Genomic DNA, 16,449 nt, shown 5'->3' with positions numbered 1-16,449 from the left:
TGTAAAGTGGGCAGCGAGATGCAAAGAGACAAGAGGAAATATGTCAAGAAGACAAACTTTACAGGCTATTATGATGAACCTTGAATTTGATATAAAGGGAATGGTATAGATTGAAATTAACGGAAAGAAATAACATAATAACCAATCACCAGTCGTCGGGGATATATTCTGCAATATAGTACATTTTCTAGAATTTAGCTGAGAAACCATGTAGGACAAGTAAGGAATTAGCACAGGTCAGGTCTTAAAACTGAAAACTAAAATATTGTTATATATTAAAACAAATACCTCATTATCAATATATATAATGATACAACATGTGGATGACTATTAGTGCTTTAGGAAAGTTGTCTTTTATCAAATGGTCAAATATTTTTTTGTCCATTAAATGTCACAAAAAACCATGCCTATTACCATTCCCTTTAGCAAAAGTTAACATATTCAGTTTGCTTGTTTCGTCAGACCAACAGTCCAAATCACAAACATATTTGATTTTATGTAATAGAAGGCTATGAAATCCAGCAAATATTCACATTTGAGAACCTGAAACAAGTATATTTGGGGCTACATCAATGTTCACAGCTTCATGCAGCATTCATAAGAAAGGGCTTCCCATGCACTTGCATCTAATGATACACCTGACGTTTCTTCACACACACACAACCACACACAACCACACACAAAGACAGACACCCTGAGGAGCAAGCAAGCGGTAGCAAAATGAGTGTTCCCATCACCTTCTGGCAGTCTGAGCCCTAAGATATAAGCTTTTTTCCTGGACTGGAAAAATAGGTCTGACACTTAATTAGCAAACAAGGTCACAGCACAGAACCCGGCTCCCATGTTTGTGTCTCCCACTGTTCTGGAGTTTTGACGCACACTCTTTCTCTCGGTCTCTCTCCCTGTACTAAACTCAAATGCAGCCTTGCTCAAATACAAACAAACATGACATCTCTCCCATAACAACAGAGTAGGGGACTGAACACTGAACATCAGGCTGTCTGTTAATCATTACTGTATTATCAAAGCATTAAGCCTAATCACAGATAACAGTGTCCGTCGCCAGCCAACTGCCCACTCCTTCCTTCTCCTCTCGACAAGCAACACCTCACCAGTGAGCTAATCTGTCACCAATATCCACATGTCCTCAGAAAACTCAGCAGGTGAGAAGATTTGAGCAGAGGAGTGTGGGGACTATTAGCAGAAAAAGATCTATTGGATGCTCTAATGGCAGTAATCTTTACCTTCCTCCACAGTGGTCTGACACACCATCAAACCAAACATTTCTCTCCTCTACACACTGCTTTATTTCAGCATTTTCTTTAGGCTTTGTCAGAGAAACCTGGCCACTCAAGGGTGAGTGAGTGTGTGGTTGGATGTGTGCCAATAAGTAGAGTGTGTGCACTGCACTATAGGTGCAAGTCAGCTGAAGAGTCCAGTGTTCCCTGGCCTCGACACGTAAGTGGACCTTTTCACCAACAGCTGCAGTGATTATAAATTGGCAGAAAAAAATGTACCTTCCAAGCACGTGAGGATATGATGACCATTGAGACACAATGTAAGCCAGTGACAGTCACAGTCCAAACAAGATGCTTTTCACGGCAAGAGATACAGCAATGCCTTTGTGGGTGTGGGTGAAGCACCAACCAGTCATTGACATTTATTCATCAATTCACTCATGCATTGGGATACAAGCAACACCTGAGAAATGGAATCCATCAGGAGATTGATGGAAGTTTGTCATTACAGCTCAAGCAAACCTGAGTGAGAGAGGCTGGACAAATCGCACAGTAATGATTACCTTGGTATCACTGCAGCAATCTATCGACACCATAATTAGGATGATTACAGAAGTGACATTGTTTCCACTGCTGTTCTTAGTGCTATTATGTCCAACTGTTTCTTACTAAGGCACGTCCCACTTAAAGAATAAGTCTGCTGTTCTTTTGCATTTCTCTTTTTGTCAGCAAAGACCAAAACCAACAATGTTTTGAACGTCTCAGTATTTTATGACTACAGCACTCTGTCTGTGGCTCTAAGCCCCAAGCCCATTCATTCCTTCCGAAGACAAAAGTCTGGTCACAAATATATGCTCTAACTTTTTTTAAAAAGCTAAATAATTTCCTTAAACATTGCACTGTAGTTTTTGGCAGTCATTACTTTTTCAGCTGTGGCTCTGGTGCACTAGCGAGCATTTATGGTACCAAGACAGTATATGTGTCATAGAATCAAATTAGGCTACATTTCCATGTCCATGGTAATGAATGAACATGCCAGCCAACACACTTGTTTGTAGGATCAAATTATTGTTGCTTTTAGTATATATGGAATTTGTTGTCCATAATAAAATTATAGGACATCACCAGACTCATCTTTTAACTTTATCTTTAGCTTCTGTAACAATGGGTGTTGCTATTTTTCCCAAGTTCTCATGCCACTGTGCTTTTTTTCTCCCCCTTTTCCACTGAACAGGAAAATGCTCTGGACATTACTTTACCGTCAGCCTTTCCCTCATTTCACCATTGCGAGCAGCTCTCCGTTTGCAGAGTTTTATTTGTCTTTTTTATCCAGAGTAATTACACGAAGGTCTCAAATTGCTACAATACAGAAAATCCCAATATTTTGACTGCTGAGATTATAGTATATACATTATATATTCTTATGTCCTAGGTTTCCTTCCCAATCAATAGTGGGTTGCAGTACGTTTGAAATGTTGTGAAACAACAACAAAGTGTCTAGTTCTACCCAAATGTGTTTCTGTTACCGATAGGAAAACCTGTGGCCTTCGCTCACATTCTTATATCAAACCACACAGACCGCCGAAGAATGGACAAAAACAGAAGCATGGGAAGGGCAGACAGAGGCAGCAGATTTATGCAGGAAGTGGACGTGCTGAAGCTTTGGGAATGATAATTTGATTTGGTGAAGCCATTATGGCTGTTAATTCCCAATGCGGCTGTAGCTCTGATACAACAGCAGCCCTATTGCCAAGGGCAGGGTTGCGCATTTTGTAGCTTTAATAACTTGACAGCAAACCCCGCAGATATTGTTTACTTACTGTATTTATTGTTTATTGTTCACTTCTAATATTTCCTATTTCCAGATTTCTCTCCCAGGCAGATATGGATGGATGACAGATTATTCTAGGAAATGAAATGGAGAAAAAACAAGTCCCCTGCCACTGAACAGTGTTGGTGCCTGTCGAGAATATGTCTGGACCACAAAAAGAGGTTTGGGAGAACAGACTAACAGGCCTTTTTAAAGCTCTGTGGAGCACCAGGTACATGCTGAGTTGTGTACATTAGTAAGTTATCACTTAATGATTAATTAAATCAACTCAAACTCAATGAATCCCAAATGAAATATCATATTTCCAAGTTGGGCAAGACTGTAAACATCCTATGATCTTATTGATAAATAAGTGATTAAGCAGTGAGAGAGGACACATATTTAACACAAACTACGGCTCCTCGTATGATATTACATTTATAAGATTTAGAGGTTTTCCCGAGCAAGATTGGAGATTTGTCTTTCTGAGATTTCTGCAGTGACACTTCAGGTCTGAACAGCTCAAACAAGAGGCTCAGACACCTCCTCCAGAGTTGAAAGGAGACGAGACAAAGCCGGCTCTGTGAATCCATTGACTGCCATACTGTATTAGTCTGTGCCATTGCTTCTCAGCAGCACCATGCATATTCATGCCTACCCATGAGAAAGTCTTCCTCTGCTACTTGTACCACTGCAGGCTCCACAGTCTCTCTCAATGGGCACATCTATGTGTAAAATAATATTCCCCTGTTATTTGGCACTCAAATACTCCTTCCTTGAAAAGTAGCATACACTGTTTAAAACACTCAGCATGAGCTCTTATTCAAATTGCCAGAAACCTGAATATGACAGCTGGGACAAGCTAATATTTGCTGATATGTTAACCCATGTGAAAACATTACCTGTTTTACCTCTACTAGCTGTTTTCTTTGTAATAATCAAATGATTTTATTAATTTGTGCATGCCAGGATATTTGCAAAGAGAGAAAACATTTTATCTGGACGAGGCCCTGTAGCATCATATACATTCATGTCCGGAACAGAGTGTTCATGTCAACAGAGCCAGTCACCTGTGTTTACTGCTGAGCACATGGCCACAGTGAGACGGCCTGTTGAAAAGCAGTGTGTGTGCCGACTGACAATGAGCATGGCCTGGGCAAAGACCTGAGTCATCTGGTGCCTCTTGGCCAAGTCACACCATGTGATCATGGCCCATAATGAAGAACAGGTGCCCACTTAAGCAACACAGAAAGGAAATGCTTTGAAAAGGAGCGGTTAGATCATAATGCCAGACCATGATCAACCCACTGTGTAGATAATTCTGCAAATATGATTAGGCTGTCTCCTCAAAAACTGAAATCTTTACACACAAAATCGATACATGATGACATTACTTGGTTGTGTCAGTGTGGGGAGGTGCAGTTATGTAGGAGGTGCATATGTGTGGGAGCTTTCTCGCAAGATTATCCCTTTACATAAGGAAAAATCATCCCTTCATTGTTATGAAGCTGTTTGCGCACAGCCCAAATGATGTTACAGACAAAGCTCAGGCAACAACCCATGCAGCTACATGGTTTACAGCATTTCCGATCAAGCTCCCCTTCCCTCCAGTCGCAGCAGGAAAGCTAAACTAGGTTAATCAACTTTTTATATATTATGCTTCAAACGGATGCTTTTGCTCGACTGTCCTAAGAGTACTCACAGAGGCCCTTTCACCTACATCCTGGTGCGTTTTATTCATTCCAGTGTGTAAGAAAAACTACCGGACTGAACAGTGGACTTTTGTAACTTTTCAAAATATAGATATTTCTCACGACTCTCATGAATTTACAAGCACTTACTCTGCTTTTTAGACTACTTGTATTAACAAATAATTTATGATTTATGAATTTATGATGATTTTATTCAGCGATTCTCATAATTAAGGGTTTAGCAAAAAGATACATTTCAGATCATTTCAATTTTGCTTTGAAAGGACTAGTTTGACACAGGGCAGCGAAATAAAACAGCACAGTGTTGTTTTAACACTTTTTTCCGTTTTTGTACGGATTTAAAAAATTAGATCACATAACAGATATATAATGCTAAGCTAAGCTATCCATCTCCCTGGCTCCAATGTCAAATTTTTTTTTTCGTGGATAACGTTATTCATCAATTATTTAATCCTGTACTTAATATATACAGTTAGTTGCAGGCCTGGTTTTCTCGCAACCTTTTCATTTCATTGTACAGGAGTCAGATCATAATCTGATCGGTCATGGGTCAATGTGAATGACATTATATACTCCAGCAGTCTCTATAAACACAGAGTAGTTTCCATCCCCCTTCAGTCATATAGAAGAGCAGTGTGTAGCTTTGTCTTGTCCTGTGTTGCAGGGGAATTAAGACAAGTACAACCCCTCCTCTGTTTTATCCATTGTGCATATGAGTGTGGGTTTGTGGGTGTGTTTAGGGGGGTGCATGTGTGCTTGCCTGACTGTGACACTGTGCCCTTCACTCCATCTGTCCTCCACACACTATGGCCCTGTGTGTGCAGCATGAGTGGAGCTGTGTGTTGCAGATAAGAGTCAGAGTATTGCAAAGAGGGGTGTGTGCGTGCGTGTGTGTGCGTGTGTGTGCGTGTGTGTGCGTGTGTGTGTGTGTGTGTGTGTGTGTGTGTGTGTGTGTGTGTGTGTGTGTGTGGAAAGAGCATAGGGGAAAAAAAGGATTCAGTGCTCTTCCTCCCAGTCAGATTCACCTCTGGATGCCCTTTCCTCCACTCACTGCCATTACACCTTCCTCATGAATAATCCAACCAGTGACACTGGCTGCTATATTACTGACACATTTAACCACAAGGCCCACAAGTACGGTATGGAAGCCGTACACCGCCATGCCCTCCTGAACTGTGAAGAAATACTCTATTAATATGCTTGCATGTCTTATTTTTCTCCATGGAATAATAATTTTCAGCCGGGCAGTCAATTGATGGTGTGAATGTTGGCATCTTCCTCGGTCTTGATAGCCAGTGAAGAGAATTAGGGTGGTATCTTCGCTCGCATTTTCATTATCTGCCTGTTATCTGTTCATATAAATTCCTCTCTAGTTATCCTGAAATCTAAAATGGTAGAAGGAAAAAATCTGTAATTAGGAAGCTGTCTTCCCCTGCTCCCTCTTTCCTTCCATCTCTCCCCTTGCCTCTCTCCCTTGGCATCAAGATGACCTGCTCAAGCAATACTGTGACTTATGATAATTAAAACAGAGAGATGGAGAACCCCAAGATCCACTGTTATTTTTTATGGGGTAATATTAGCCGCATCTTCTGGGGGGCAATTTGCTGTTGCTAAGTAAAATTGTGAGGATAATGTCAGCAGCATGAATTAGGAGATTGCAACAGAAGCTCCTGCAGCTACAAACTGAGCCAAGGAAAAGAATCTGGAGCATAATTAGTGCACAAATCTCATGCATAAGTCAGCCAGATTCCCGCAGAATAATCGGTTCAGATCTTAATAATGATATGCCAACCAAAAAGATCAACTTTTGTTCAGGGACATTTCAGGGTAGTTTGTCGGAAGCTATTAGTGCTGCCGTATTTTCCCACTAGCACTTACAGAAAACATGACGCAGGTGGTTACATCACCTTGTGAGTTTGTGGGCCAGATGTGACAGTGTCAAGCAAGCTAAAAAGCGCTGGCCTTGACTTGTCAGTTGGCAGGGCAAGGCCATATACAAAGAGTACACTGCTTGGACTGAGGAGGACTACATAAGCATTCTTTGACACCTTTTATTCACCTTCATTAGCTATGCAACAAGAGGGTTGATTTGAGACCCTTTGAGAGGATCCAGAGAGAACAGGTTTGTTAGTGTGAAACGGAAAACCAACCTGTTTGTCGTGCTCGCCTACATCGAATGCTAATGTTGCCCACATCAATGGGCTCTTCATGTAGAGATACAGCCGAGGGTCCAGGAGCTCGGAGGCTGACCAGCAAAACACAAATACACCGGCAGCACAGCAAGAGAGCCAGAAGAGGACAGCAGCGGCCCACAGCCCAGAGCCTGCACCAGCCACAGCTTTTATTTCTGGTTACACTGATCTAAGGAATGAAGGGAGAGCTCCAAATGTTTTGTTCTTCTCTGTTTTTCATTATACCCCAAACCCCCCTTCCTTCTCTCTCTACCCCTTTTCCCTTTCTGTCATTTACATAGCCAAAGAGCTGGATGGAAAAATAACAGGCATTTTAAATAAGTATTGAATCAATACAGACAGGTTGCAGCCGGGCTCTGGTCATAATAAAGGAGATTAATATACAATCAGATGGTCTGTAGGGCAACACAAAACAACCTTATAACTTTCAGTTGATCCCTTTAGTGAAGATCTCTCAGGGATAGGCAGTGTCCCACAAATGTAAGCATCCAATGAGTGATTAAAAAAAAACCCAGTTCATAAAGAATTATCTTAAAAAATTTAATCAAATGGGAGTATCATGGGATAATTAAGGAAGAAAATGTGTAGCAAAGAAAATGGAAATAAAAAAAAATGTGATAACATGAGCGTAGAATCACTATGGGTGGTCTCAGCAGAAGCACTGCAGGTAAACAAACAGGGAGATTGAATAATGGGCATAGCAATGGCAGTTGCTGAGGCCCCTAGTGCTATGCTTCCTGTCTCTGCCAAGTGTAATGGGATTTCTTAGGTTTAAATGCACTTCACTCACTCTGTGGAGCCAGCAGGAAGCTAAACTATTGATCCACAAACAATTTAGCTGTCCTGCTGTCCAGAGAAAGGGAAAACAGGACGCCCCTAAATGTATAATGAGGCTTCCCAAGAGCTCGGCTTCCTCAGTATTCGTTCCACGTGCCAGGAGGCCTTCGCCTTTGGGCTCTCTCTGCGATTAGCCTTCTATCAACTATCTACATTCTATCTACACGTCTCATACAGGCAGTCCCTCCTACAGAAGGCCAGAGGTCAGCCAGCCAAAGAACTAGTATGCCTCTGACAAAGGACAATTTTGATTAGTGTAAGAATCCCCTTTGACTTCCTCAGTCTTTCATTATTTTCAATACACAACTGGTGGAGAGTTCATGACTCCAGTTTAGGATCCTATCTAAGCAGCAGGGCTGAGCTGTCAACCACATACAGTCTGCACCATCACTATGCGGCAACATATGCTGGGTTAGCATGAAAAAGAACATACATTGTACATGAAAGGTGATGCAGAAGCAGAGGAGTGTGATTATGTTTGGGAGCCTTGCAATCTGAACTAGCATGTAGATGAAGTTGTGTTCTTGTCTTCCATCCATGCTCCCAGCACCATAGCAACAGGCCTCGCTCAAAGGCCCCAAGAGTGGCTTGGCCCCAACGAGGAAGACGCTTTCATACCTGATTGGATAGTTCCCTGCGCCATTGGGCATGTTCTTTAACCCCGGCACCATGAGATAACAACTCAAGCAGTTGAAACTCCTGTAAGGTTTCACATTCTCGTGATGAACACAGATTCAATAGGATTAAATCCAAAACAATGTGGCCCATTACTGAGAATATCAATGACAAAGGATATAGAAGTAATATAATCTTCAGAATGCTGCTTAATACTAGCTTTCATGTGTAGATTGTGGAATAAATTACTATATGTCAGTGGGGATTATGGTTGTATAGGTAAGGCTTTGCTAACAACAAAGGTGGTTACTTCTGTTACAAGTTTTTAATCATCCATAACAACTCCTAGAGACCATGTAAAAACCATCCCTTTATTTTACAGCTTTCTCAAAGGTCTTAACAAACAATTTGTCTCATTTGTTATCATCTGGATAACATGCTTTGTTACAAAATAAAATAATCAAAATATCTCAAAAGATGAAGAATTTCTTGTAAACAACTGTCGAGGTTTTCTACATCACAGTGCTCCGTCTGAAATCCCAGGGAATCAATCAGACATACTCTACTGATTTTCAAATTGTATAAAACTGAAAGTCATCTCTTACAGGACCAAAATAGGAAGTCGTGTTGTCTGGCTGCAAAACTTCTCAACAGCCCTGTAAACAATGTATCTGACTACGCCTATGAAGGTGCAAAAACAGATGGCTCAAGACTCCCATGTGAGGAATCAGTCCGCTGTGTGTAACACAATATTTCTGCTCAGTGGAATGTTAAACAAATTCACAAGAGGTAATCTGACACTTTGAGGAGTACTTTAATTAAGACCCATTCACATTAAGATGCTTAAAATTGACTACTTAATTAGGGGAAAATGTCATCTGAACTTTGTGAACCTTGCAGTCCTGTGACATTTACTTCTTATCACCATTAAATACAAGCCTCTTTAGTACTGGCTAACAACAACAAAAATGCAGATAGCCTTTTGATGAGCAAATAACTTGATATTATTGAGGAAACTGAATGGAGTCCAGTGAAGCCGGATAAGGTTTGCCCTGCTAATAAGCGAACAAACAAATTTCTGTGCCGTCAATGTAATGAAGGAAGTCAAATATTATCATGAAAAATTAAAATGGCCGATCATGGTGTTAACATAAATTAGCAGGCGGAGGGCACACATTTGTAATCTCCTTCTAATTGAGTCCATAAATCCCAAAAGATTTACTTTGATTGTAAAGTCTAAAAATATCTCAGAGAAAACTGAGTGAAGAATCAGGGAAAGGACATGAAATCTTGTCAGATGTAACCCAGTTACAGATTTTAACTGCTCCTAAATATAGCGCAAATCATAAACTCAATATTTTAAAACATGCAGATGGCGTGGAACCAAAAAATGAAGAGGTTAATTCCAAAATAAGATATACTGTTTCAAAATAATAGTTGGAATGACCGTAGCTTGTCATTTATTAAGTCAATCAGCAACATCTTTAATGAATCATTCTTGATGATTTTTTTTCTCAATATTATTTAAAGTTTGGTTTTGAGGAATTCATCTCCAGTTGCTCCAACAGGCCAATGACAAATCCTTGTCACTGAATCTGAAACATCTACCCACTTTGTGATAACACTTTGATGACATTGATCAATGTCATTCTATTTCCCCCATGAATGGCAGGGTGAGATACCGGGCCATTTCCAAACACTACCTGCTCGTCCGGTCCACGTTATCTTAATGGAAATGGAGTAATCAGTGAGTCACTGAGGATGCTCGACACTTTATCAACAAACAAAATCACACTGATAAGGAAAAGGTGGACAGATTAAATGTTCTATCACAAAAGACACTTTTAAGTTATATCTTAAGTTCTTAAGTCTTAAGGAGTTTAATTACTCAATGTTTTTATAACCAAGCTACGTCTTCAAAACATTTTTTTACCTTGTCAGTGAATTCATCTTTCTCCAGGAGCTTTAATGCTATAAATACACAAAAGGCCAGCAGCTGATAACAAATACATTTAGTTTTTAACTTCAGCAATCTGCTGCATCAACAAAGACCATTTATGCAGGCTATACTGTATTTTATCCTGATCATAGCTATTGCAGAAGGGAACTGCAGAAAAGCTAGATGAATTATACACACGTACTTGCATTTGTGCGCGCGCACACACACACACACACACACACACACACACACACACACACACACACACACACAAACACACTAAAACACCTTTAATCCAGTGTGGCTGAATGATTATTAATAAGGGATATGGAATTTAAAGTAACCCACCTCCTGAGGTGCCGGGAGCAACTATTTGAGATCAGTAGATTCAAGTAAGCAACAGTGGCCCCGGCAATAGAACATCAGCGTAGGCAACCAAACCTTATTCAGTCAAACAAAATGAATGAGTTAAGAGGAAAGTTCTATCCATATAAACAAATGTAAGCTGCTTAAAGGATACAGCTGCTAATGTTGGTACCTGCATTAAGGATGCAACAAAAGATTATTCTGATTAACCATTAACTGGCCTTTTTTTCTTTGGATTAATCATTTGACCTATAAAATATCAAAAAAAAATCCTGAAAAATACCCATCACAGTTTAACAAGTTGACATCTTCAAATGATTACTTTACTGTTAATTACCCGATTGACTAATCGTTTGGCTTGGCTATATAATGCAAATAAGTAACAAAATTGTCTGAAAAATATCTGAAAGCCTAACAAAAACTAAATTTACATTAGCTTTAATGTTAAGTCACCCATTGCACAAATTAGATGCACGATCAACAAGTGGAATACAAATGCGCACTGTGCCTAAGAGTTTTTCCCACTTAGCTCTGTCTCTCCACTTAAGATCTAATGGTCATGTGCTTGCAGAGAGCAGGGAGCAGTCCACAGTGGGAGAATCAATGGCTGGCCTAGTTCAGACTGTATTCAGATAGCAGATGGGGACTGAGGCCCTTTCTCCTCCTCAGGCAGGAACAGAGGAGAGGTCTGTCTCCAGGAAGACACAGAAGACGTCATGTCTCTGCCTCACTGCTGTACCATTAGTGGGTCTCGCTATTGATCACCAGTGCGTACACTGCTGAGCAATCTAAAGGAAGCATCGTGACAAGTGCATCGCATGTTTTGTCAGCAGGACAGACAGATGCACTTGTAGTAGCGGTGAAGACAACTACAGCAATAAAGGCTGGTGTCTGTGTGTGTGTGTGTGTGTGTGTGTGTGTGTGTGTGTTTGTTTCTTCACACAATGTTCATGTGCATAGGTTGTCTCCTCTTGCTATATCCTCTCCCAGTGCATTCACTCTTAACAATGAAAAAAGTCTACAGGATGTATTCCCTCCATCGTGACTGACACTGCATTCAGTGTGACAGAACAAATAGCGCCTAACAAACTAGCCCTGCTGATGCCAAATGCCAACGCTGCCAATCAGTTTAGAGTCTTTTCAAAATAACACGCAAAATCTCTCTTCCTCTGTTCAGCCACCGCTTTGACTCTTTGCCCAAGAATCTGTCGCCCAGGGCTCGGAAGGACATCTGGAAACAAATCTAATCTCCTAAAACGACTCTAAAATTACCTTAATCTTAAATGGCAAACATCCAAGACTCTGCTTTGAGCATCAAAATCACGCTGCTTGAATTTAGGCAAGGAGCGTCTGAAGGAGAGAAAGAAACAATCTCTCTCACCCTCATGTGTGAAGGGTGAGATGCGGCTTTGCACGCGGTGGGATAGCCTACTTCGGGGCAGAGAAAAAATTCATTTGCCCAGCATGCAGGAGAGGGTCTGTCCTCAGGTCGTACACAGGACAGCACAGGATGCATTAAGAACAGTGAATCTTACAGGATTCATGAAGTGCTCCACCTGACAGGCGGTCATGGAATCCCACGGATATTATGTGCCACATTTATGGCTCTGGTTCGGCCAGGACACACTCACAGCGAGGAATCTCACACATGGCGCCGAATGGCAAAAACATACCAAAAACTTCTAAGATGAAAGATCTAGTCAAAAAAAAAAAAGATATTTGAGTGCACAGTGCCCCGATGCATAATAGACCAAACATGTTAAAATACATACAGTACACTGGATGATAAATAATTACTAGTAGGTAACAGGTGTGGGGGCACAAGACCTACAGTAAACTCTTAAAGGAATACAATACCAATTCATAATCCTACATTATATGTTAACCCTGAGACCAGTAATCCAAAGTACCAGGTGCTGACTGAGTTAGCTCTACCCTTCACACAAGCAAAACAAAACCGAGAACTGTAAACGGCAAACAAAGAGGCCCATTAGAAGTAATAGTGGTTATGTGGGGTCGATTACATCATGAATTGCTATCACAAGCTCTTTAGACCACACTAGAAAGTTGCGGTGGCTTAAATGATACTCTGCTGTCTGTTGCAGCGACCTGTGCTCAAAGCCATGCGCTCCAGCCGCTCTTTAGCAGCATGAGGAAAACTATAACTGAGCTTTTCTAAACCTGTACATCCTGAGCTTGCAGACAGACTTTGCAACACAGCTTATTCACAGGGACCAGAGCCACCGCAGCTGTTAACTAAGCTTAAGTGGTTAACAATAATTTCCTTTCATTGACCCCACATATATCCATAATACCAGTGCAATGTTGCTTTTCAACCAAAGAATCCCAACTGAGATTTTGATATTTTGATGACTGTATGTGAGAAAAAACTCCATCACCCTTATTCTCTGTGTCATCATGCAACCAAGTGAGAGTAATTACATTAAAAAATATACATTCTTCATCTTTTAGCCACATGATGAAGACCCCCTTGGAAATCTGTCTAGGTAGGACCCCTGAGAGTACCTAAGCCTTAGTTTGGCAACATGCAGCACGGACCGATTCTCTCCATTGAAGCCTGTAGTCTGGCGTGTCAGGACGCGCCCATGACACCTTCTCCGGCACCTGACATCCGGACAGAATAACCCCGGGATGGGCCACGGCTTAGCACTACGGCTCGGTCTGCCAGAAAACATGACAGAGCCGGGCCGCATGCCTCAATCAACGCGCACTGACACCGGGACATGCGTCTCGGTTCCGCCCCGGATCAAAGTGTCTACGGTCGTCGGGTGCTCCCTGATCTTGGCTTTAAGGCAGGCGGCAGTTTAAATCGTCGGTATTTGCGGCGCCATCGGGCTATGGCCTGTGGCACGGTCTAATTAATGCTGAACTGAATACTCCGACTTACTTGAAGCAGATGTGCCGCATAGGGTTGAAACATCACAAAATCATTGCATCTACCCCGTGCATCGACATTTTTTTTTTTTTTTTGGGGAGGGAAGTGCATGCCAAGATGTGCTGCAGATCATGTAGCAGCATCATCCCCACCACGCCACGATAAGTCTTACATTGCTCACGTAGAATCTCCCTGCATCTGTCATTACAACAAAAAATTAAAAAAAAAATAAAAAATGCCAAATGCAGTTTCTTCGTACCCCAGTCGTTAACAATTCTGCATTGCGGAGGGCTGCATAAGCTCCCCTCCATCCGTACATCCCACTCAAGACTGTTGTAAACAACACCGATTTCCCAGCTGTCAAAATGCAGCGCCGGGCTTCTCTGGAAATAATGTAAAAAAAAAAAAAATAATAAATAAATAAATAAATAGTTTGCACTGTGTCTCACCGGTGTTCCCCGTGTCCTTACCTTCCGTATCGGGCAAACGCGTCCGCCCGTGTGTCCTTCGCGACGCTCACGCCTGCTCAGCAGCACCGCATCGCCGGGCGCTGGAGAGCGGGGGGGAAAGGAACTGAGTCAGAGCCGCGGTCCTGTCCCCGTGGATTGGACGAAGGGTTATGACTGTCGGCTTAGGGGGGCGCTAGACCTGCTCGGGACCGGCGAGCAGTGGACTACCACGGTGGTGCCAGGTTCCCCAGCATATAACCTGGCGAACATCTTTTTCTAAAAGTCGATGCTTGTAAAACCTTCAACGTCTCTCACTTTGCACCCCTCGTGGTTAATTTCTGAGCCAACTTTGCCCTAATATGTGATCTTAGCATTTACAGGTAGCATTACCTTCAGTCTATTACAGGTCACGGTATGTTGTTTCGTGTTTTTCATTTTAATTATAAAAACATTTTAAACTGGGAGGTTGAAAAATAAGATATTCTGTTTTCCAATGGAAAACTCGAGCTCTCTTTTGATGTTGGGGCAGTGGGCTGTAATGTGGATTAGTCATCAGTGAATCCCTTCGCCACCACAGCATCCCCACTGTCATTAAACCGCCCGGAGGGTCAATGGACTCCCTATTCTGGGCTTCTCATGAAACGGAGCATTCCTTCGCTGTTGTCACGTCTATTCAAAAGGCTGCATGTGATTTCGTGGGGAGCCAGAGGGACACACAAAGTACATGCAACCCCAATGACTTCACATAAATTATATAAATCTGTTAAATGAGTTGCATTGTATCTTAGCTAGCTGACGTTAACCTAGCTACTTAACTAAGCGATTGGCTTGCTAATATTAGTAAATATCAGTTTTCCTTGCTAGTTAACTAACTTTAGCTGACTTTATTATTCATTTTTCTTCCTAACGTGTTATGGGACTCATAAGTCACCGTTGGCGCCTGAGATATTTTCTTAGGCACAAGGGTGAAAGCTGCATGGACTTCTACCGCCATAGGGGCAGAAAAAAAATCAAAACAAGCTAATTTACACAGCCACAACACACGTTAGCAAGCAGTTGCCTGCTCTGACATTCAGAGGTCCTCTCTCTGGCCCGGCTTAGTCTCCAACAACCCCTGAGAAAATCATCTGGGTCTTTAGATGGAGGCCGGACTGCGGTAAGCCACTTGCTAACTCTGACTTTGGCGCTGGGCAGGGAGTCTAGGCTCCACTTTATCAGAGTTCTGTTGATGGGAACGGCTGTTAATGATACAAGCCATACAGTAAACTTGCAGTTATGAAAATAAAAGCTTATAGAGGCTAAAAACCTCCTTAGAGCTGCAGAGTGGGGTGTTAACTCTCTACAATTTGACCAAAATTGTTCTTAGGTACAGTGCTTGAGTAAATGTACTTAGTTACTGTCTTGAAATCTCTTATCACATAAAATTGTGACAGTTTTATCTAAATCATTTCCCTCTCGCTCGATTTCTTCTAACCTCTCCAGTCATTCCCTGCCATTCCTTTTGACCTGTTTTTGTCGGCCCGACTGACTGCCTTCCTGGTAATGACTGCATTTTTGTTAGTACTTAGCAGCTGAAGCTAGGAACTACTTTTGAAGAAAAAAATTGTCCCTATGAAATAGTTGACAGTGAGATTTGTGAAGTAATCCGAGTGACATTCTTTTTTCTTCAGAAACTACATTTCCTTCCATTTCTTGTTCTGCGGCAGCGGCAAAAGTTTCAGATGGAGATCTCAAAACAAGAGCAGATAAATCGATCTGCACGACTAGACAACGCAAGGAGAAAATGAGAAATGAGTGCGGCTGCAGCCTGCCCGTTAACTCTCAGCCTTCTTTTCATCAGACAGATATCAAAAGGGCACCTCTACTAATTACAACGCCGTGCCCATGTGTCAGTCCAAACGTGAAACCATCTCAATCCCCTGGGATTACATTTAAATTTTGGATGTAAACACCACACAGCAAATACGAATCTGCTGTGGCAGGCGCCCATAAATAATGCAGGAATCTTTGAGAAAGAGAAGGGTAGAATTAATTGAAGGACTTAGCCCCCTTGGATGCATTTGGGGGAACATATTAAAGAAGTTCTTTTTAATGTGATCAGAAACTGACTTTACATGAAGGTTATAGCTCTATATCAAGTCAAGTGTTGCTGCTTTTTTTCCCCTTAGGCTGTTGTTATTATTCCGACTTTTATACTGTTTTCTCTGAGATGGGAACTGTTGTTAATAAACAAGACAAAAGACGTTATCTCCACCCGAGGGGGATGTGTGAGAAAAATTTGTCACTCCACAGAAAACAGCCAGGCCAAAGGAAATCAGTAACACTGACGAAATTCATGTCATCCAAATAGAGCAGCATGATACAGGGCCCAAAAGGATATAATTTTGTGCACGGG

General features: G+C 41.7%; 1 protein-coding gene across 2 annotated transcripts in view; it reads right to left on the bottom strand.

The window, feature by feature from the left end:
* LOC120793629 (contactin-1a-like) overlaps positions 1-14,179 on the bottom strand; it is a 65,853-nt gene extending 51,674 nt beyond the window's left edge. Inside the window, exon 1 of one of the 2 annotated variants that reach the window (XM_040133873.1) lies at positions 14,076-14,179. The gene's annotated coding sequence lies outside the window, so the exon portion shown is untranslated. Of the gene's footprint in view, positions 1-14,054 lie in introns of both variants that reach the window. The other variant, XM_040133874.1, reaches the window with a different exon arrangement.
* Between the last annotated feature and the right edge of the window lie 2,270 nt (positions 14,180-16,449).

Source organism: Xiphias gladius, chromosome 8 (assembly GCF_016859285.1).
Source record: "Xiphias gladius isolate SHS-SW01 ecotype Sanya breed wild chromosome 8, ASM1685928v1, whole genome shotgun sequence".
Taxonomy (NCBI): Eukaryota; Metazoa; Chordata; class Actinopteri; order Istiophoriformes; family Xiphiidae; genus Xiphias; species Xiphias gladius.
Note: the sequence above shows the minus strand (reverse complement) of the source record. Positions and strands in the feature narration are given on the sequence as shown.